Source organism: Mus musculus, chromosome 12 (assembly GCF_000001635.26).
Source record: "Mus musculus strain C57BL/6J chromosome 12, GRCm38.p6 C57BL/6J".
NCBI classification, from domain to species: Eukaryota; Metazoa; Chordata; class Mammalia; order Rodentia; family Muridae; genus Mus; species Mus musculus.
In genome coordinates this window covers 52,620,073-52,642,603 of record NC_000078.6, presented here as the reverse complement: position 1 = coordinate 52,642,603, position 22,531 = coordinate 52,620,073, and the positions used below count along the sequence as shown (strand labels likewise).

Genomic DNA, 22,531 nt, shown 5'->3' with positions numbered 1-22,531 from the left:
GGAAAACTTAAATGTGTCTCTCTTTCCAACTGTGAGATGTTTAAAGTGCCTTCCTTCAAGGTGAATTTTTCACAAACACGGTCCAGAATATACATATTCTGTAAATCCATCCCTTCTAGATAATTCATAATCAACAAAACTAGACAGCTACTATGCTTCAAAAACAGAACCAGTCCAAAATATACCCTCTTTGTAAGATAAGCTTTATATCCAAATATAATTTCACTGATACAGGCCTGTGGCCCAAAAGAGAAGGAATAGTGTTCTAAACACACACTAGGAAGTCTGGCAGCATCCCCCAGGCATCCTTTGCTTGACACTAGGTACATTTGGTGTTGATCTGCTTGCCTGATTTGTTTTGGTTTGTTTCCCTGTTATTTGTTTCAGACAGTCTTAGCATGTGGCTGGCCTTGAAGTCAACGCAGCCTACCTCAGCTTCTCCAGTGAGGTCTGAAAAAAAGGCTGATATTGGTTTTAAGGGTTTTCTGTGGAGTCTGAGTCTCCTGGATGCCAAAAGAGGAGAGTTCAAGCCAACCTCACCTGTCTTTTCTGCGCCTTTAAGTCATCCAAAACCTAATGACAGCCTGACTTGGGCAGCCAAAGGTTTTAGTGTTGATTTTTTTTTGTAAAGAAAAGTTTAGACTTTTCCCAAGACATCAAAAGGGGGAAGAGATGATGGTGGAAGTAGAGCCTAGGGGGTGACCTGAACCACACACTGGGCAGGCATGTTCAGCCTAGGGGATGACCTGTGGCACACTGGGCAGGCATGTTCATTTTGAGGCTTCCTGCTTGCCTAGCTAGGCAGTGGACAATTATTGAGCTCCTATTTTCTGCACCTTTATATAGAAAGTCTGCTCACTACTGTGCCATGTGATTCCAAGACATCTTAGAGGAGGGCCTTGCAGACAGCAGATGATCCTGAGTTTGAGAGCCAGTCCCTGGGGCCTCTCCTGGGCTCTTTCCCGGGACCTCTAAGTTAGCCCCTTGCTTCTCTCAGTGCTAGCAGTGGAGCAGAGTAAGGAGACTGAACCCCTGCTGATGGCAGCTGAGCCCAACAGCCTGGGAAAGCTGCTTTCTTGGCAGCATACTGCTATCAGGCTGGATAGTTTCAGACATAAGTCAGGAAGTCAGAAATGTATCAGTTCTAAGCTCCATTCACTTGCTATGTAAACTCTCACGTTTTTAAAATACCTGTATGTCAATCCTACAGGACTGGAACAGCCTATGGGAAGAAAGCTTATTTCGTCTCACCATTTCAGAAGTTTTGTTCTCTTGTCATAAGGACACATGGCGGAGGTCATGGTGTCAGGAGTGTGTAGCAGACAATTGTTCACAGGGCAGTAGACCATGAGAAGAGAACTTGACTAGAACCAAGGGTGGTATGACCTATGACCTTCAGAGGCCCACACTAAGGACTTATTAGTCCTGCAACCAGGCCCCAAACTCCTAAAAAGCTCCACAGTCTCCAAAATAACACCATGAGCCTGAGGTCAAGTTCTTGCAAAGTGAGGATGTGGAAGCCATTTCAGATTCCGACTGTAACAGCATCTATAAGATGCTTCCCTTACCTGGAAAGCAAAGAACAAACCAACTGAAGAATGAATTACTCACATGACACACTGAGCATACAGAAAGTTGTTGACATTTATGCTTCCGTATGGCCAGAAGATCCATGACTGAGGGAAAGAGAGACAAGAAAACACCTCCTCCCATGTTAAGATGGAAGCATACTTACTCTAGCCACTCAGTTTAGTAGGTATTTCGAAAGACAAGTGGGATGGCAGGACTAAACCCCACAGGGAAAGAAACACATATGGGGTCACTAACAGAAGACTGTGACCCGGGGAAATAAAGGTGCAGCTTCCGTATTTGTCTTCTTCCTAATCTTCCTAGGGAATTCACAGTTCCCGTTGTTGTTGAAACTGGGATTTTAAGATGTAAGTGATGTTGAGATGCCATCAGCTCTTTAATACAAGGAAGACTGAAGAGAAGGGAAGAATTCCAGGTAATACAACTTGGCATGACTTTGTTAACAGGCCAAGTTCTATCTGGTCACCTGCTAAAGAAAACCATCATTACATTGGCTCTGTTTATTGTGAGGGAGTCATGCATGGCACAGCTCCCCTGTAGAGGTCAGAGGGCTCCCCTATGGAAGCCAGTTCTCAGCTTCTACCATTTGGTTTCGAAGGTGAAACTTAGGTCGCCAGACTTGGAGGCGAGTGCTTTTACCTGCTGAGCCTTCTCCCCAGCCCCTGCCTGGTCACCTTTAGCAAGAGAGGATTTAGAGCAAATTAATTCTATCAGCTCTACCACTGGGGTGAGATGGGTAGGAAAATACCCATCTTTATCAAAATTTTGGCTACAAGGCAACCCCTGCAAACTTTTGTTTCTGTTGAATTTTTTTTCTTCACTTTAATGCCTTTCTTTGAAAATATTTAAAAGTCTAAAATATTTCCCAGATGATACAGATCTGCTGAGTTCTCAGCTAAGTTGCAAAAGCTTAATGAGATCACTTCTTGAACATAATTGTAACAGTGTGTCCCATGTATGTAAATCGGGGGTCCTTCTTTACCTTCTTCATGTGGCCTTGAGGGTACAACTTCTGTGTGTGTCCATAAGACTCCAATCTCTGAGATTCTGATGGCTTCCGGTTGTTCAGAAACTGTTATCAATAACAAACAAACAAAAACCCATTTATTCCTTGGGACCATCTATTTACAATGAAGTCACCTTGTGACTTTCTGGATTAAGTACAAATTTTCTCAGCCCCCACCTACTCCGATCACATCATCTACCCTCTTTAAAGTTAATTTTAAAGTAAGTTTTAATTCAGGTTTTCTCTACTACCAATTTTCAGTTCTGGTTACATGAAGCCACCTACCATACCTGCCTCAGCCAGGGTAGGTCTTCTTTTTTCCCCTTTTAATTGTCACAGGTTGCCTGAATTAAAGCTTCAAAACATTTGGGGGAAATTCATAATGATATTCCTTAATAATAAAGTCAGTTTTATTCATTTAGTAGCTATTATTTTTTCAGCTAATCATAGATATTAAAATGCTGTACTCCTGTGTAAAAAATATTTCCAAAGCATTGTGTGTTTGAGAAATTTCAATAGGGCGACAAAGCTGGGCCTCCACACCCTGTCCCAGTTGCTTTGAGGGCCTGGCTGCCAAAAAAATCTAAGTTTTCCCCATGGGAGGAGCATACACACATCCATCCAGGAAGGGCATCCTCCTGCCAGAACTCCAGAGAAAGTAAACGACCTGAAGGACGGTGAAATCAGGCCAAGCATTTACTACAGACAAGATCCGTCTAGGAAGCAGCGACCCAGTTAGTGAGGAGACGCTACCCTCATTCCACTGTGCTTTTATTTTTGTGTTCCTATGTGGGTCACAGCACAGAAAATTCTATGGCGAATTTTCCAGGGAAAAGATGGAAGTCACAACTGAGAATTGTTGACCCCACTTTTTTTTCTCACAAGTTGTCACATGAAAGAAAAGCTGAGACCATAGGGTTTAAAAACTGTGCTTGCCCAAATTTGGAGATTTTATAGATCGGGAAACATTTGCAAGGAGTTTGATTTATTGCTACTAACATTTTCTTTGGCCAGGAAAATGAACATTTTTAATTCTTGTCACCAAAATTCCTTCCCTGAGAAAGATGTAAATGTCTACCCTACACACACCCCAAATCTCAATGACAAATCAAAGTTTGGAGTCCACTAAATTTGACCTCAGGGGACCAGAACGTTGATGGGACTTATGTGTACAGCATGAGTAAAGGGACACTGACAGCAGCCCCAAAGCAGCCACACCGCAAAGTCTTCACGCAACATGGATGGTGGCTTCCTCATAGCTGCTGGATGGACACTCCCTTCCCTAATCTACCCCAGCTTGTATGCCTCAGCCTTTCCCAGACGCTGAGGCCACATGCAATTAGAGCAGAACTGTTTGTAAACGACTGGGGAAAGTGGCCGGACGCACTACTGAGAGTTCAACGACTATCCATCACTTCTAGGAAGTGATGACAACAGCCCTCGGTGGTGCACGCTAGCAATGGGTAAGGCTTATCTCAGGAAGGCTGCAGCAGTTTGTCTAGAGGATGGTACTTTACGCCTCTGATCTGCATCACTTAATAAGAAGCCGTGTTGGCACTCAGGAGTAGGGAGACTATAATCCTTACAGAGAGAAAGAGGCTATATCTTTTCTCAGTGGGTCAGTTGGCCCTCCTGCTTACGTAGTGCCTAACTTGGATTAGATATTTTGTTTTGTGTTCACTTTAAACCAAAGCAAACAGGGAACACCAGGCAACACACTGGATCCCTGGCGTTCTGAAGCTTGAAGATGATGTGAGGACCCTTCGCGAAGCAGCCCAGGCCTGAGCTGGGAGAGCGAGCTCAACACAAGTCAGAGGAGAAATCCCTGTGGGGTAACCAGCTCCCAGCCTGTGAGAGTCGATAGGAAACCAACCGCACAGAGACTGTAGGCTTTATTATCTGCCAGCCTTGGGAGTGGGCCCGGGTGGAGAGGAAGAGGGCCCAGAACTGCACCAGCTTCTTTGCTTCTCAGCTCTCAGAACTTGCTGAGCCCTTTCCAGCAGGTGGCAGAACACTCACATAGAAAATTCCAAAACCACCCAGCTTTTTTTTTTTTTTTTTTTTTTTTTTTTTTTTTTTTTTTTTTTTTTTTTGTCTCTCAGAGGTCCTTGGTATCAGTTCTTTAAAAGTTAGCGGGGCTAAGGGTGTGCTTAGCAAGCACGAGTCTCTGAATTCAATCCCCAACGTGAAAAACATTTTTTTTTTGTAAATGCCCGATGTGTTGGAAAGGATTCTGCATATTTTAAAGCCGCACTCACACTCCACCCTACAATCCTGGTTACATGATACTTTGGTTTTCACAGAGAAGCAGAAACTGCAGGAAGAAGCATAACACAAGGAAACCCTGGATGATCAACTGCAAAGGCTTGGATCAATACCATCTCCGTGTTAGAAACCCAGCGCGTAGCTTCTGCATTGAAAACAGCACTAGTCCCAACAGAAGCTTTCACTGTCATCTGTCACCTGTGTTTGTGGAGATGCAATTATAGTATATATAAAAAAAATCATCCATGGACTTGGCATTGCCTCTTTTTAAGGAGAAAAGCTGTGCAGTTGTCAAAGTTACACAGGAGAACCACCATAATTCAGTGTCTATTTCAGGTACTACACAAGGCAGATGGCTTGCTTTCTAGGACTAAGGATCTCATTCTGCAGTGCCCTGCCCTGAACAAGAAAGGTAATGGAAAAACATCCCATACAAAAGGAAAACCCACACCATGTAGTTCTTAAAGAAGCCACTGCAACTTAGGAATCGGGACTACGACTGTGAGCTTTGTGAGTAATTTTGAAAAATAATTTGAACTACAAAAGTAAGATTAACTGTGTTTCTCCCAAACATCCAACAATCATATCCACAGTACCACTCTCAGGCCTAAGTAAATGCAAGTCAGGAAATGAACCTGAGGGGTTGGGCAATGGTGGCGCATGCCTTTAATCCCAGCACTTGGGAGGCAGAGGCAGGCAATTTTTTGAGTTCGAGGCCAGCCTGGTCTACAGAGTGAGTTACAGGACAACCAGGGCTACACAGAGAAACCCTGCCTCAGAAAACAAACAAACAAACAACCCCCCCTAAAAAACAGAAAAAAGAAAATGAACCCTAGAATAAAAATCCTAGAAACACTTAGCAGCTTGAATTTGATTATTAGATTCATACTCCCTCTTCATGCTCTCTTCTTTGCTTTTCAGGTTCAGTCTGGTCTTCCCTCATCCCCAAATAATAGGGTCCCCAAGATGTCCTATGCTCTGTACTTTCTCAAATGGTATCTGCCTCCTGAGACAACGTTTCTTATTGCTGGAAAGGACCTGGCAGGAGCCAATGCAGCTGTTTCTATGGGGAGTGAAACTTGACCCTGAGAAACAGAGTCCTTAAAGCCACAGCTCAGCACCCCTAGGGTCAGGATTTACCCCATCATCACCGTCCTGTCACCTCAAGGTTTGTCATCTTCACCATTCAAAAGTACATGGCTCCATCATTCTTTCTTTAGAAAATAGCCCTTTGGTGGACCCGGCATTTGGGATTACACTTTTTTCAGAAGAGACAGGCAGGGCAAGCAGGAGACAACATCTTGAACTATATGGGTACTTTCCATTTGAGGAATCACGCTCTGCCGGTATGTGACTCATGCTCAAAACATACAAACACCAAGGTCTAAGCTGTGGTGAGCTGATCCTTGGCAGCTGAACAAACTGTAAGCTCCATGAGAGTGGGCTCTGTTGTCCCCATTCCCATCCCCTCTGCCTCATCTCTCCATTGCCACCGTCACCACCACCTTCTTTATAGTTCCCTATCTTACTTGGATCTAGAACTTTTCATCAAAACTCTATTACTAGTAAATACCTACCATCCACTGACGCTTTGATAGCCTTTAGTTTATTGTTTGACATCTCTAGAATTTCAATTTAACCACCTTAAGGGGAAAAAGACGTTTGCCCCCATTGTAGGCCTCCAATCTGAAAGATCAGCTGCAAGACCTTTGTGACCAAGCCCTAACCACTCTCTCTGTGCACAGCCAAGTTTTTCAGCCTTTGGAAGACTAGCAAATTGTTCACAAGACCAGCTCCCTTCTCCAGTGACCTACTGATCCCCTCCTACTCTCTGGCTCTTAGCATATGCATTCTTTTCTAAAGTAATCTAAAACCTAACTTCCTGCTACCTTCTTTTTTTCCCAGCTGTCCAGACCTAGAAAACACGATGATATTGCTTATTTAGTTCTGCCTGTGATGCTCAATAAACAACAAGATGCCTGTTTGCCACATCCTGTTCCATCTCACCTTATTAGCTGGAGTTCTATTTTCACCCTGTAACACACTAGGGGTTGCTGTTGCAATATCCAGGTCGAAGGAGCTTCAACGCAGACAAGAGAAGTGAGAGAAGCTTGAGAGTCCTGGAAAACATTCTAGCTAAGACTCTGTCTTTAGAAGATGTGTGCAGCACACAATCCCCGGACAAACCTCTCAAGCAGTACAATGTAAGAGGGTGGCTGAAGATCCCCAAGCTGAACGTTTTCCTGTAAGGCTCACTGGCATAACCACGTATCTCTTGATAACTGCTGGCTGTGCCCAGTAATCCTTACTTGCCACCACAAAGTTCTGCTTAGACAACCAAGGAGTAAACACTTCCAGGCAGAATTACACACACAACTGGGCCCACAACAGCTGGGAAATACTTGAGTCTGTCCCTGCCTTTCACAATCATCTTTCTTGGCATTTGATAGCTAAGACTTTGGGAATGAATTCTTTATATACAAATGACTACCGTCAACCTCTGTCAGCCCCCAGTTTAGCTGCACCAAAATGCTCACAGATGGCCACTCCCTGGCTTCAGTCAACTGTTCGTAAACATGACAGGAAATGTTATAGCCTATAGCAAAGGTCTTTTCAAATTTCTAGGCAAGTTGTCATGACAAATGAAGCATTTTGATAAATTGTGGATGTTTTTAAGGTTTTAAAAAAATGAGAGACAGACAGACACATATAGAGAGAGAAAGAGAGAGACAGAGAGAGACAAAGAGACTGTATATTAGGGGGAGGTCTGAGAACAATTTGCAGAGACACATACATACATACACACACACACACACAGAGAGAGAGAGAGACAGAGACAGATAGACAGACAGACTTTGTGTTGGGGGTTGGTCTGAGAACAACTTGCAGAGACCAGTTCTTCCACCACGGTTTCAGGTATGGAGCTCAGGTGGTATTTTTTTCTTTTCTTTTCTTTTCTTTTCTTTTCTTTTCTTTTCTTTTCTTTTCTTTTCTTTTCTTTTCCTTTCCTTTTCTTTTCTTTTCTTTTTTTTTCTTTCCTTTTTTCTTTTTTTCTTTTTCTTTTTCTTTCTTTTTTTTTTCTGGTACAAAAAAAATTTTAATTCATTAATGAAAAAATATCCATTAATTACAAACTTACCTCCTTATGAACAATTAGCATTCCCACATAGAGAATGGATCTGTGTAACTTTCATTTTTTTTTCAAAACCTATTTTTAATGATGGTTCTTAAATGCTTTAACCTCCCTTTTAGCCCACCACCCACCAGAGGTAGTGGGAAAGAAAGGATATGGGGGAAGTGGACCTGTTTAGAAAGGTTCTTTGGAGCAACTCCCGTCTGTGTTGTCTGAAAATCCGCAGTTCAGTTCACAGGTCAGCAGGCAGCAGCAGCTCCATCCACTCACAAACACCTCAAGGGTCCACCAGCAGTCTAGTTCTGTAGAGTTGAGTTAGCAACAGTAGTGACAGGACCTAGAAGAAACAGCCAGGCCTCTGCCTTGGCTAGAGTCAGCAGGAGGGACCAGGGAGGGACACCAAGAGAAGCTCTCAGCTGTGCCTCTCTCAGGAAAGAAGAGAAGATCAGTGAGGACACTAGACCAACAAGCACTGCATAGCTAGCTCTATAAGCAAGCCAAGCTCAGCCTCAGTCAGTATCCATCAAGTCCTTTTTATACTCTCTCCAAACATCACTTGTCTTCCACAGGTCTTGTCTCAGCACATGAGTCTGTCTCAGCTGACATCACTCTGCCAATCAGCCTAAGTCTGTAGAAATGGCAAGAAACTGTAGCATATCACCAGAAGTTTTTTTTTGGTGTTTTCTCTCTATGGAGTCCCAACAAACGCAGCTCAACTACACCATGTAAAGTAAACATCATACATGTCCTTTCATGTGCTTGCTTTAGCAGACATCCTTTCTCCTGTGTCTGCTTCAGCCAAATGTTCCTTCACAAATCTGCCTTAGTCTTTCACCTATGTCCACTTCAGCTAAACATTCCTTCACAGGTTTGCCCCAGGCAAAACAGCATCCAAAACAAAACGAGAACAACAACAACAACAACAAAAACCTTAAGTTTCCACTTCAGGTATGCACCAAGAGAAATAACTAAGGTATTACTCCAAGATGAAACAATATATCCCATGACTATAGCCCCTCTAGAGCTGGTGCCACACCCTTTGTGGACATGATTTGGTTGCTCCTCACAAACGCTAATGACAACTCCCCAGCCAAGCCCCAAATTTGAAGAATCTCAAAGTGACTCAAGAACTCTGGTGCAGACGCCATTCCAGGGGGCCTTCCGTGGAATGCTTTCTTTTTTGCCCTGACCTCAGCCCCAAGAAGAGAATTCCAGCCATGGTGACATCATACTTTCTGATAAACTAGAAGGATCTTTGTGAGTACTGAGTTTCTACAAGAGCTTTACTACAGGCAAGGATGAATGTGCCATATCTTTAAACGCATGCAGAGAAATTTACGAAAGTAGTTCTCAATATAATTTCTTCTCTCACATATCCCAAAGTTCCCAAGGCTGAGGTTATATAACTGAAACCCAAGACAAAAGAAGGTGGGAACTGTGCTGGAATATGTACTTTAAGAAAGCTGTTGTACTGGCTAGTTTTATGTCAACTTAACACAAGCTAGAGTCATCTAAGAGGAAAGAGCCTCAAATGAGAAGAAACCTTCATAAGCCTAAAGGGCTTTTTCTTAATTGGTGATTAATGGGGAAGGTCCCAGAACATTATGGGTGATATCGTTCCTAGGCCTATAGTCCTGGGTTCTATAAAAAAAAGCAGGCTGAGCAAGCCATGAGGAGAAAGCCAGCAAGCAGCCCTTCCATGGCCTCTGTATCAACCCCTGCCTCCAGGTTCCTACCCTGCTCGAGTTCCTGTTTTGCCTTTCTTTGGTGATGAACTGTGATGTGGAAGCATAAGCTAAATAAACCCTTTCCTCCTGAAGTCTCTTTGGCCATCCTGTTTCATCACAGAGGTAGTAACTCTAAGACAGCTGTACTCTGAAAAATCGACTCTGTCCAGCCCTCTAAGCAGTATTCTGCTCAACATCTGGGAAATTCACTATAGTTAACAAAATCACACTGCAGAGAAAGCAAATTTCATATCATGTTATAGCTATAGTTTTTAAATTCTTTTATACTAATTCCTGTAATCTCCTAACAAAAACAGCAAAAGTAAAAAGGCTTACTTCTGCAATAAATTCATCAGGGATTCTGTGTTTGACCCTCAAACTCCTCTGAAAAGATTAAATTCCATAGCACCACCACCAAATAATGGATTGTTTTTAACTGGTTTGGGAGTGGAATCTGGGCATTTTTTAAAATTCCTCCAGCATATAACCAGGATGAGTACATCTAGGTCAGCCAGCAGAACAATTTTCATTTATATGCATGCATTATGTATGTATTTATGTATTCTAAGACAAGCTGACATATATCTCAGGCTGGCCTTGAACTCATTAATTCGTTAAAATTACATTTGTTTTCCTCCTGGAGTACTTAGATTACCACCTCTAGTTTATCTTATGCTATTGATTAAACCCCAGGCTTCTTGTGCTGCAAGACAAGCCTCAACCGTGTGTGTGTGTGTGTGTGTGTGTGTGTGTGTGTGTGTGTGTGTGTATGTGTGTGTGTGTGTTGTGTGATGTGTGTGTGGTGTGTGTGTGTGTGTGGTGTGTGTGTGTGTGGTGTGTGTGTGTGGGTGTGGTGTGTGATGTGTGTGTGTGTGTGTGTGTGTGTGTGTGTGTGTGTGCGTGTGTGGTGTGTGTGTGTGGTGTGTGGTGTGTGTGTGTGTGTGTGTGTGTGTGTGTGTGTGTTACTAAGGATTGAACTCAGGGTTCACACATATTATGCCAGCACTCTGTCTACCACTGAGCTATGACCTCAGCCCTGGCATAGTTGAGGATGACTCCCAATCCAGGATGCCTCTCAAATGCTGAGATTACAGGAGTTTACCCCCATTTCATGCTCCCAAAAGCTTTCTTTAAACTTCGTATACCTGAATTTTTTCTGCAAAATGACATTAATCTTGCTCCTACAGGGATAGAGTGTAGATAAGACTAGAATCGTAAAAAATTTGGAGGTAATGAAGAAAGGAAGTTGTAACTGATATAGTCACATTTGAAGCCAGTTGCTATCACTGCAGATAGAGAATCCACAAGATTTTGATGAGCTAATGAGATTTTATAAGCAAACATGCAATAAATCTGAAATTCTGAGGCATAAATGTATGATGACATCTCCTTACCAAAGAACTGATTGAATTGCCCAATTCAATGTTACCTTCAAAAACAAAAAAGTAATTAAGATACAAAGAGAAGATTGGTAGTTAGAAACTTGGACCATGAAGTCCAAACGAAGACCCAGAGTATGGCAGAAGACGGGCTCAGAACGGAGCAATGTCACCTTGGGAAGAAGCCATGAGTGTCAAGGCTGCCTGCCTCTCTTTGCTTTCTCTTGCCCTGTTACTTGTAAGACTGACAGACTTAGTGGAGCTCCTGACTGAGACCACCCCCTCAAATATCTCTATCTACTAAGTTAGAAAGTCGTTGGCCCCTCACTGCTGACAGAGAAGAGGAGGATCACTCCACAGACCTAAAACATCATTCAGGGACAAATCAGATTTCAAATTAAGAACCAAGAATCTGAACCCAGAAACTAGGTCTCTATGAACTTCAGCATGTTTTTTTTTAAACTCCTCCAGTTTAAAAGAATAAGCCAAGTGTACCCCTCAGATACACAAGGTCTGCATTGTTAAACTTCACCTTCTCTAAGAATAAGATTTGAAGAGTCACTTAGCTACGGGGACGACAGATCTCTCCTCACCCACACCTGATGCATCACCATGACACTAACTGAGATGCCTACATAAGGACAAACATGAGGAATGCCTTACATAATGACAGATACGCTCAAACTCGACGGGCATGGACCTGTGCTGGCATTTCCCATGGGCAAAGACTCTAGTCCCTTCCAAAGGCAACATTTTAATGACCTAATTTGGTCAAGACAGTGATGATACCCCTTAGCAACCAACACAAAGGTAACTTCAGCATCTCTCCCTATGATACAGCTTAGCAACCCACACAAAGTAGCTTTAGCATCTCTCCCTACAGTTTACCCACAGCCACCCTGACTCAACTCTTCTCTTTGCTCAGGGTAAGATACAGTTCTTCAGTTTCCTAAACAGGGTCTGGGCTACTTCAACAATTCCCCATGTGGCAATTGACAAACTCTGGCTGCGTTTTAGAAATCAACACTTACCAGACACATGCAATGTTTTGGATTCTCATCCTAATTTCACCCTCGCAGTTGATAAGAGTGTAGTTTTACTCCTATTTAAATGAGAAGTGCAGTACAGTATAGAGAAATTGAATAATTTCTGTTCAAGGGCAATTTATGATAAGCTATATAACAGGCTCTGGGCTCAATTTTGTCTAATCAAAAGCCTGTGCTCTTTAAAATAACAATAGGTTCTCTCCAGCATCAGCCAAAACCACCTTTAAACAATAATTTATTTAATCATCACAAAAGTCCTGGGAAAGAAGTTTTATTTTTACCATAGCCATTACACAGATAAACAAACTAAGGAGCAGAGAGGTCCAACAACTCCCTAAACTTGCAAAGGTCTGTGCTGGTGACGTTAAGATTCAAACCCAGGCAAGCTGGTTTAAGCATCCACAGAGGGTTTAACTACTACACATAATGTCCTCTTTCACTCTCTGCAATTTATTGTTTTCTATTTTCACTCATATGCACCTAAGACTTGGCCAGCGATTGTAGAATGATAAGCAGTATTCCCTTGGTGACCAGCAATACTAGAACAATATAAGAAAGCCATCACCAGAATATAAGTGATATACATGGAGCACCAGGGGGACCTAAGCACTAGGAAACAACAGAAGACTTCCCTCAGCACCAAAGGTGAGATCAGATAGGGATAAGCAAAGGTGCGTAAAGGGACTGAAGATGCAGAAGGTGACCTCCCAAAACACACTCAAGGCCGCTGTGTATGTGTGGGTTCATTTAGTCTTCCCATGAGGCATCATTAGTTAACAGGCAAAGACAATGTGGTATGTAAAGTTTAACAATTGATCCAAGGTCACACAACAACCTAGTGTCCGAGCTAAGTTTGTGACATCTGCTTCTTCATGATACCCTTTCTTTAAACCTGGAAGCTTTTCATGGAGGTAAACACAAACTAAACCAGCCAGGGTACTGGGCGAGCACTGACAGAGCTAGGAAAATTTAACGCTTTCTTGGCTCCTTACAGCAGCATCCTTTGTCTTCCATCTCCCAGAGGAATAAGTACATTTCCAACCTAGAAGACTCTTCCCTGATGGGTTTCTTCAGCAAGCAAGGTTCTTCTCAGCAGACTGACCTATTATGACATCGTGTTCAAGTACAGAACAGCTCTCAAGAGCCAGTCAAGCTTGTCATGGAAAGACCAGACTCTTTTGGAATCAGGTGGCGAAGATGCAGATAGGGGGCCCTAGAAGACCCCTAATGCCAAACTCCTTGTTAGAGGGAGAAAATCCCAGAGTTGAGTGAGGGGTGTCCAAGGCTGTACATTCAGCACCCCAACCCCCCAAAACTCTGAGCTCCATGAGCGTGCTTTAGCAAGCAGAGATCTGAAATTCCTGCAACAGCTTGGGGAGGAGGTAACTAAGGATCTGCCTTCCCACAGAGTCCGTCTTTAGACTCCAAAGCTGCTAAGACGAAAAAAGAGCAAATCTGTTTTGTTAGCAAGGTTCAGGATTGAGTCAGGCTTTGTGTTGTTAGGGAAAGGGTAGGAGTGGAAGGCCATCCAAGTGTGAATCACCAGCTCTTCATCAGCAGAGTGGGCTGTTGGGGGAAGTATATCTTCTCCAGACCTTGTGCTTGCTCTCTTCCCACTACTGGGGGAAAAGGGACTTTGATGTTACAGCACCCACTCGACTCCTCTTACGGCATGCCTTTTGCAGTCCCCACTGCCTATAACAGAGACAAATATAGCTGCTTTGATGCTTCAGCCACTGTGCCCTTAGGTAACCCTTTAAGTAGATTCAACATAATAGATCTAATCGCTCAGACAAGAACCTGCTAGTCAAACAGTAAAAGAAGCATCCATTACTTCACTGTCAGAATGTTTAAAAGAGTATCGAGGTCATCGCTCATCAAGCCTCCCTCTGGGAACAGATTTAGTCCACTGCTCTTCGTGAGGCCAAAAGGACTGCACACCACCTTTCATTACTATCTCCTGCCAGTCTTCAGTTCTGCTCTCACCGATCATCACATTAGGCAGTAGCCAAAAGACATAACCTTTTAAAAAACGCACTTACCTTAATGTTCTCAGAGTATTTATAGGTCACTTGCTTTGCTGGCTAGTATTTGTGAACTTGCACAATAAATAAAGAGGTTTTTGGTTTTTGGTTTTGTTTTTTTTTCTCATTTTCTGTAGCATTAGGTAAAAATCATCAGAGATCAGAACCCAAACAAATGTAATGACCTTCAGACTGTGTCATTGGCACAGTACTGTTCACACTGGTTTTCTTACCCACTCCCCCAATATAAGACTTTATTGATCATGAGCAATCTAAAATATTTGGGAACATAGAAACTAGATGATTTAAAGGTGGAGAAACTATAGCAGTCCCCTTTTCTTTAAAGTCTTTCCCCCAAACTCATTCCCTGTGTGTACATAATGCCTCTCTGACCACTCATGGTTAGTCTTCTTTACATATCTATATCTGTGCCTAGGTTTCTGCAGACTTGCACTCCCTCTTTCTTCCTCTCTGCCTCCCCATCTATAAATTGCCTTACAAGCTTCTCAAGGTCAGTATGTAGAAGACAGAACTCCTCATCTCCCTCTATCATCTCCCACGTTCTATCATCTCTCATGTTCTTCTGTATCTATTTTTAGCACTACCTACTATCATTGTTCAAATGAATCTGCAAGTCAAGTCCCACCACTCCTCTTCACTCAAGGTCCCTCACATCCAACCAATGTTAAAGACTTCCTTCTTGGATATATCTGTGTGTCTTGACTCTCATTGCCAATATCCCAGTTCAAATCAAAATTATAATTCCCCAAATTGCCCTGCCATTTTTGTTCCAACTGGTTTCTCTGTCCCTATTTATATTCTTCTAACCCAAGACTTACATTTCATCTGGCGATCTTCCTATAGTATATTTATGTATGTTATACTGCTCACTAAAGTCCCTTCTAGAGTTCCACACTAAGACAAATCTCAAGTGCTTTAGTTGAAGGTCACCTGCCATTTACCTCTGTCCAAACCCATATGTTGGCAGAATTTCTTCACATTCCAGGTTGTATCAACACTCAATCTCTCAGAATCTTAAACAGGCTGTTTCATCATCTGCTTCTTGGCTCCTCCTATCATCACAAAATTGTACAGGAGAAAGGGGCTGAACATCAAAATCAGGGCTTTCTACCAACATCATTCTCACCATCAGAAAATTCTATGCAGCTGATTAATGAGTGTTTGCTGATAGCAAAACACTACATTAGTAGCTACAAAGACACATCCCTCAAGCCCACTGTGTCTCAACATGTTCATGACATTTGAGTTCCATTGTTTAAGTCCTGAGCTGTGTATGGTAGGACACACAGGATCTCAGTAATTGAGAGGCTGAGTCAAGGAAACTGCAAGTTTAAGGCCAGCCTGGGCTACTAAGTGAAAATGTGTCTGAGGGGGGAAATGTTCAAGTTTCTGGAACTATCTGTCTCTGACACACTTGGCTTGCTCCTCTCTCTAGGTTACCTCTTTGCTAATCCAGATCCCTCGTGTCTCTTCCCAACCTCTGTTCTTTAAGTAAGCCTTGTGCCACAGCCCCCGTGACTGCTTATGCCCAGTTTAGAACGCTTAGTTTTTTTTGGTTTTGGAGTCTTATTTTGCCCCTGTTGGCTTTCTCAGCTGTGCACAGGAGCAGAAACCAGAAACCTTGCATTTAATAGGTATGTATGGCGTTGTATTGATCAGGGCTGGTTAATACTTTTTTAAACAAATAGTTTTAAATTTTATTTTGATTACATTTATTTACTTTATGTTGGGAGGGGAGAATACATAGATGTCATGGCGTGAGTGTGGAGGCCACAGACAACTTGCAAGAATAGGTTCTCTTCTTGCACTCTGTGGGCCCTACGGAGCTTTGCCCACTGATCCTTCTAGGTAGTCAAGGCTTGTTTTACTTTTAAAATCTTGAAACTCAATAAAGAGAACAAACAGTTAGAAGAACTATACAGAATTTTGCTAATCGGCATTTCTAGATTGTTCCTGCTCATAAACAAAGCAAAGTAAAGAAGACAATAAGCAAAGACCATCAGTCTGGAATCGAAAGACTATATCATACATCTACAGTGTTCAGAAATATGGCTTAACTACTGGAGTCATGAATAATTTCAGTGCTAGGAATTGAATCTGCGCATGAGTGGGCACGTTAGCTCTGAGTTATAGTGCCAGGCCTGGATATAGGTCTTGGTGGTTGTCTCCCCTCTTGTTAGGTAGATAACAAGACCCTTAGTATTATTAGAACTGGAAAATGTCCTTCTGATGCAAATTTACAAAGTCTCCCCTTCCTTCCAACGAAGAGCAGGGTACATACTGGCTGGAAGCAAGTTTTGTAAGAGTTGCGTACCCATGCACAGACAGTCCTCTACCCACCAAAATCATGACTTTCACCACATAAATGCAAGTATTATATCAAACTTCTTACTACCCAGTTCTAAATAAAAGGAAGCCCACTTTCAGTAAGGAGAAAGCAGATATAATACATCTTTTTCATATTTCTTTATCTTTTCATAATAGCCAATTTGTATACCATTATCTCGCTGACACCCCCCCACACACACACACACACACAGGGAAGCAGAAATTTTTATTATTATCAATTGGAATGGAAATGCCAGCAAGCAACATTTATGGAGACATTGTAAGGAAGCATTATAATCCCTGGCTCAGCCAGTGACTTTTAACAGAGAATAGCAATGTGAAAGTGTCAGGGAGAGAGACAGCATGCCACAGCAGGGTTGGCTATTACCTTATCAGGAAGAGGACACGGCAAATAGGACACAGTGACCATCGTTTCTTTGTTTTATTCCCTCTGGATTCCTTTAAGCATGACTCATTCAAGCTTAGCTCAAGATGAGACACATAGTAGCCTTGGGGAGCTAGTTAGAGGGCCAACTGAGGATCCTGGATACTCCTTATCCACCCTAGTTTAACCAAGCATTGTTGAATATAGGTATCTTATCCCCCACTGCAAAGAGGATTTGTATGTGTATCTTAGATTGCAACTGCAGGAAACAAGAAAAGAAGACCTTGGATGTGACACCAATGCCATATTTTGCCTGCATTCTCTAGAGGACTGAAGATTTCTGCATTTAGGGTGTCCTGGTTTGCTTGTTTGGTTGGTTGGCTATATGTTGTTGCTGTTGTCCCCCTTCCCCCTTCCCCCTTCTCCCTTCCCCCTTCCCCCTTCCCCCTTCCCCTTTCCTCCTTCCCCCTTCCCCCTTCCCCTTTCCTCCTTCACCCTTCCCCCTTCCTTCCCCCTTCTTCTTCCCCCTTCTTCCCCCTTCTTCCCCTTTCTTCCCCCTTCCCCTTCCCCCTCCCCCTCTTTCTTCTTTATCAACTTGACACATATTAGAGTTATCTGGACAGAAGAACCTTAACTGAGGAAAAAAATGTCTCCATCATATTGGAAGCCTGTAGGCAAGTCTGTAGGGAATTTTCTTGATTTTGGCTGGCATGGTGCCACCCCTGGAGAGGTGATCCTGGCTTATATAAGGAAGCAAATTAAAAGCACCAGAAGAAGGCAGCAAGCATTAGTCTTTCAAGGCCTGAGTCCCGGTTCCTGCTTTAAGTTTCTGCCCTGACTTCTCTTAGTGATGGAGTGTTTACCTGGAAGTGGAAGCCAAACAAACCCTCCCCACACCGAGTCGCCTTCAGTTGTGATTCTATCACAGAACTGGAAACATAACTGAGAAATGGTACCTATCAACATCTCTCCATATGACTGCAGATGGGGTGATCTTAATATCGTCTACATCCTCACGTGGCCTTACTTCTCAAAAGAAATTTAAGTAGCAATATGTAAGTGGTTTCATGCATTCTATATAAGAAACCTTCAGTGTGCCTTTCTGCACAGAGGATGGATCTAATAATGGAATTACCGATTTGCAGGAGTTTGGACCTATTTATCAATCATTTTCTCCTTGGAAAGCATACTGGAGTGGAAAGGGGTGTGAAATCTGACAGACACAGGAAACTTCCTCCTCCCAGGAGACTTTTAGAGAGGACATCAACAGTCAGTAAGGCTAATAAATAACGCAAGGGTGGGGGGTCAGAATCTAAGTATCTGGCATTGCAGAAAGGGCACCAAATTTGGGACTTGCCACACTAACAATACGCCTAAAGTATGTTTTATTCTTCTAGGGTAAAACATTATACTTGCCAAGGATTAAACACAGAAATATTTAACTTGGGGAAGATTGTATTCTTTTTGCTATTCCCTAGATAGAAATACTAAGGTCTATTTTCAAATTCGGTTGGTTTTGAGATCAATGATGGCTTAGTTAGCAAGAAAATAAGCTATCCAATAGACAGACGGCTAAGAGAAGCCCACCGAGGTGAAACCGTGATCCCTCTTGCCATCAGGTGCCAAGGCCCTGCAAGCAAAGCTGGGGAGAGCACAGACCTGCTTATCCCAAAGAATATTATCAGAGCCACGTCCCTGAGACCTTTCAGGACCTTAGCTCCCGGAGAAGCTGTGACTGTGGTCCCAGCACAGAGGTCTGTGAGCAACTCAGAGCTTCACAGATCACTACACTAAACAGCAGGAGGCCTTGCTGGGAGAAGTGAGGCCTGAGAAAAAGCCACGTGGATTGTTGGGAATCCTCAGACACACCTCAGCCTGATTACAAATCTTGACTCCAGTCCTAGACCTGAAAGATGCCAGATAGAGGGGGAGAGGGGGGAAATTAAATTCTGAGAAAAGCCTCAGTTTCTGCCATTCTGGAGATAAAGAATAAGACACATAACAGATGGGATGGGGCAGGGCAGAGGATTTAATAAGAGTCACTATTGGATTAGGTATTCATTTGATTGAAACCAGCCTATGCGGGGCAGAAACAGATGGAAGCCATGCTGTGCTGACTTCTCATGCTTCGGGGGACACAGCACTTCTGTGTGGACAAAACTGATGGGGCCTTACACGCACGTGCGGTGGAGAGAAGCACCCCAATGGGTGAACTCAGCTGTGGGGGCTGTGGCTCCACAAGTCAGTGTTACAAAGTCAGGGCCAAAGAAAGAGCCGCTTAACAACTGTACAAATGTAATATTGCAAAGTTTAAAAAGATCCTGACCTACCAAAGAGACAATCGGAGAGAAAAGAGACAGCCCATAAAATGGAAGATGATCTCTGCCAAATATTCATCTGACAGTAGATTCATATCTAAAATGTATAAAAACTTAAAAAAAATGAACGAAAGGATAAATAATATACACAATAAACAGATTGGAAAATGGAATGAACACTTTTTCAAATGAAGTATAAATGGCTAATAAATGCATAAAAGAAGTCCAACATCCTTAGCCACCAGGGAAATGCAAATCAAAATCACACTGCAATTCCATTTTTTCTTTTATTGAAAATAGTTTTTTCTCATACTCTATATCCTGATTAGGGTTTCCACTCCCTCTACTATTCCTAGTTCTTCCCCAACTCTCCTCCAACCCAGATCCAACCCTTCCTCTCCCTTTCTCTCATTAGAAAACAAACAGGCTTCAAAAGGGTAATAATAAAATAATAAAACTAAAACTAAAACACCAGAATAGGACAAAACAAATAGGCGGAAAGGAGCCTTAAAAAAAGGCACAAGACATAGATAAGACACAGAGACCCATTCGTTTGCACATTCAGGAATCCCACAAAAACACTAATCGGGAAGCCATAATATATACACAAAGAACCCGCGGGTTAAAAAAAGAAAGATAATAATTTAAAAATGTAAATAAAAAATGTTAAAAGTGCTAACTTCCATTTTCTTCCATGGAGTTTGCTTTCTGTCACTATCTACAGGTAGCTGCATGCGCTGCCGAACTTCAAGAGTAGTTTGTTTCCCCCGTGAGACTCCATTGGAGGAAAGTAAATTTTCATTGCAAGTGGTTATCAGTTAGACACAGTTTCTGGGTTAGGAATGGGGCATGTGCCCACTTCTCCTTTTAGCTCCAGGACCCCAGCTGGTGCAGACCTGTGCAGGCTCTGTGCTTGCTGCTTCAGTCTCTGTGAGTTCATTGAGCATTCTTCATGTTGATTTAGAGGCCTTGTTTTCATGGTGTCCTCTTCCCCCTCTGGCTCCTACACTGTTTTCAGCTTCTCTTCTTCAGGGTTTCCCCAAGCCCCAAGGGGAGGCATTTGATAGAGATGTCCCACTTAAGGCTGAGTGTTCCAAGGTCTCTCACTCTTTGCATATTGTCTGGCTGTAGGTCTGGTATAGGTTTAATCTGTCCCTATTTGCCTGAGAGACTCACAAGTTGGAATCAGCATTAGTAAGGGGTGCTCCTTCCCTTACTAAAGCATGTCAATTTAGATGGTGTTTTATACTTTCCCATCGGTGTAATCTACCACCAAAATGGTTTCTACTCTCTGATTATGACAAACACATTTGAGGCCCTGTACTTTCCCATCAACTTACTCCTTACTCTCAGTTTGCCTTTTCTTTCTGCTCTCCTTCTCCATCCCTCTTTCCCATGTCTCCCTAATTTCTTCTATCCGCAAGTGCCTTGCTCTGTCTGTGAGGAAAAGGAATGCAAATCAACTTTTAAGTCATTCAGAGTCTCAGAGGGACAAGACTTACAAGACCACCATTCCTGGTACCACCACTATTTGACATCTTACACAGTATGACTTCATTTAACACACTATTAAACTAACAGAGGTCCCCATCTTTTCTTTCCAATTTACCAAAGGCCCCTCCTAAGAATGAAAGCAAAGAGAAAGAAAAATTCCCCCATCTTGCTAAAATGAATGAGTAACAGGTACCTTGAGTGAAGGTCCTGCTTGTAGGCAAGGAGATGGGGTGTATCAGCTCGATGATCCTTTCCTACCTGCCAAAAAGAAGAGGTTAACATACATGCTATGTAAGCAGTCGGATTTATTCTCAAGACTTGTATCTGTTTCCATTTACTTATCTCAGAGTTTACAGTAGCAGGATTCGAAGACAAATCCTTTTCTGCTCATGGAAAATCATCCTTCACTCCAGGAAGCCCAAAGGCATCACTAAAATAAGAGAAACCAGGGATCGAGAAATGAATGGTAGTAAGAACCAAATCCATGAATGTTCAGCTTCTCTCCCAGAACAGGGGTAGTAATTTGTCTGGTTTGTAACTTAACCCTCTAGTATCATTGCTAATAGGGAAATTGATAGTAGACCCATGATCTCTTCTTTAATAAAGGCAAGGGACTCTAGCCACATCAGATGCAGAACTAAATTGGGAATCTTAAGAAGATAATTCAACTGCATATTGTAGAACTCCGAAAACGTGGACTAAAACCATCCTCTGACTGTTCCTTTGTGGCCTTCAGCAAACTTCTTAGAGCTTCAGTTTCCTGTCTGTGGTGACAGGGATTCGTTTGCTATAGTGCTTCCTATCACTGGTTCTCTTCATGAATATCTATGGTCATTTGGTCAAGAAAATTTTCTTTCTTCCATCTTCTTCCACCAGGAAAGATGGTTCATTCCCATCTCCTATACCCCATACTAGCCATGGTCTAATGCCTCTGAGATGGTTAATCTTGGCTGACAACTTGATGGAATTCAGACTTACCATAGAAACAAGGGATCATCTAGATTAGATTAACTGAGACAGGACATCCTACCCTAAATATAGGTGACACTATTGCACAACCCCTGCCCCCAATGAATGCAAAAAGAGAAGGAAGTTAAGTACCTGATCATCAACTCACTGCCTTAAGGTTTAGCTGCCATGGTTCCACACCATGATGGCCTGAACCCTCAAACTGGGAACCTTTCCTGCCTTAGTTGCTTTTATCGGGTGTTTTGTCCCAGCCGCACAGTAGTCTAATACAGCCTATGATGGGAGCATCTGAGATCTAGAGGCACATTCTCGCTCCTTCCATCTTTCCTTGAATCCAATATGCTGCATGATACAACTTCTTAATGCTAGCTTCTGGCAAAGGGAGATAATTTTTGCTTATAGCTCATAGATATCCCTCGGCTATGAACTCTCATCACAGATACCTCAGATACAAGAATCCACTTGAAATTATAAAACAGAATGTGAATACCAAACTTATTATAATTGGGCACTTTGTGTCTACCACTGAGAAGTTAATTATTCATACTTCATGATTCTTCTGAGGTTGTATGTGGATCCAACATATACTTTCAGCCTCAGGGGATTCATTTTTTTCAATCCCTGTTCCTCCTTGGCAAGAATATCACATTATTACACACTAGACTTGCCTAGAAAGGTTCCAATATTCCCTGACTTGCCACCAAAATTCACAGATTCAAATCTGACTCCAAGATATACTTGTTCATTAAAAAAAAAAAAAGGGTTGGAAACACATATGCTCATTTTTCATTAGTAAGAGAAGATCGTCTTCAATGACGCTTAAAGCTGATCTACAAACAGTGGTCA

The 22,531-nt window shown here is 42.5% G+C and overlaps 1 long non-coding RNA gene across 11 annotated transcripts in view; it reads right to left on the bottom strand.

The window, feature by feature from the left end:
* Gm35239 overlaps positions 1-22,531 on the bottom strand; it is a 59,318-nt gene that overhangs the window by 19,667 nt on the left and 17,120 nt on the right. For 8 of the 11 annotated variants that reach the window (XR_001780609.2, XR_001780612.2, XR_001780611.2 and 5 more), the window contains 3 exons: positions 20,910-21,146; positions 15,133-15,243; positions 2,573-2,662 (listed from right to left, as the gene is read on the bottom strand). This is a non-coding gene — a long non-coding RNA (predicted gene, 35239). Of the gene's footprint in view, positions 1-1,626; positions 2,060-2,572; positions 2,663-15,132; positions 15,244-20,909; positions 21,147-22,531 lie in introns of those variants that run through there. The other 3 variants (XR_001780615.2, XR_381590.4, XR_001780613.2) reach the window with 3 other exon arrangements.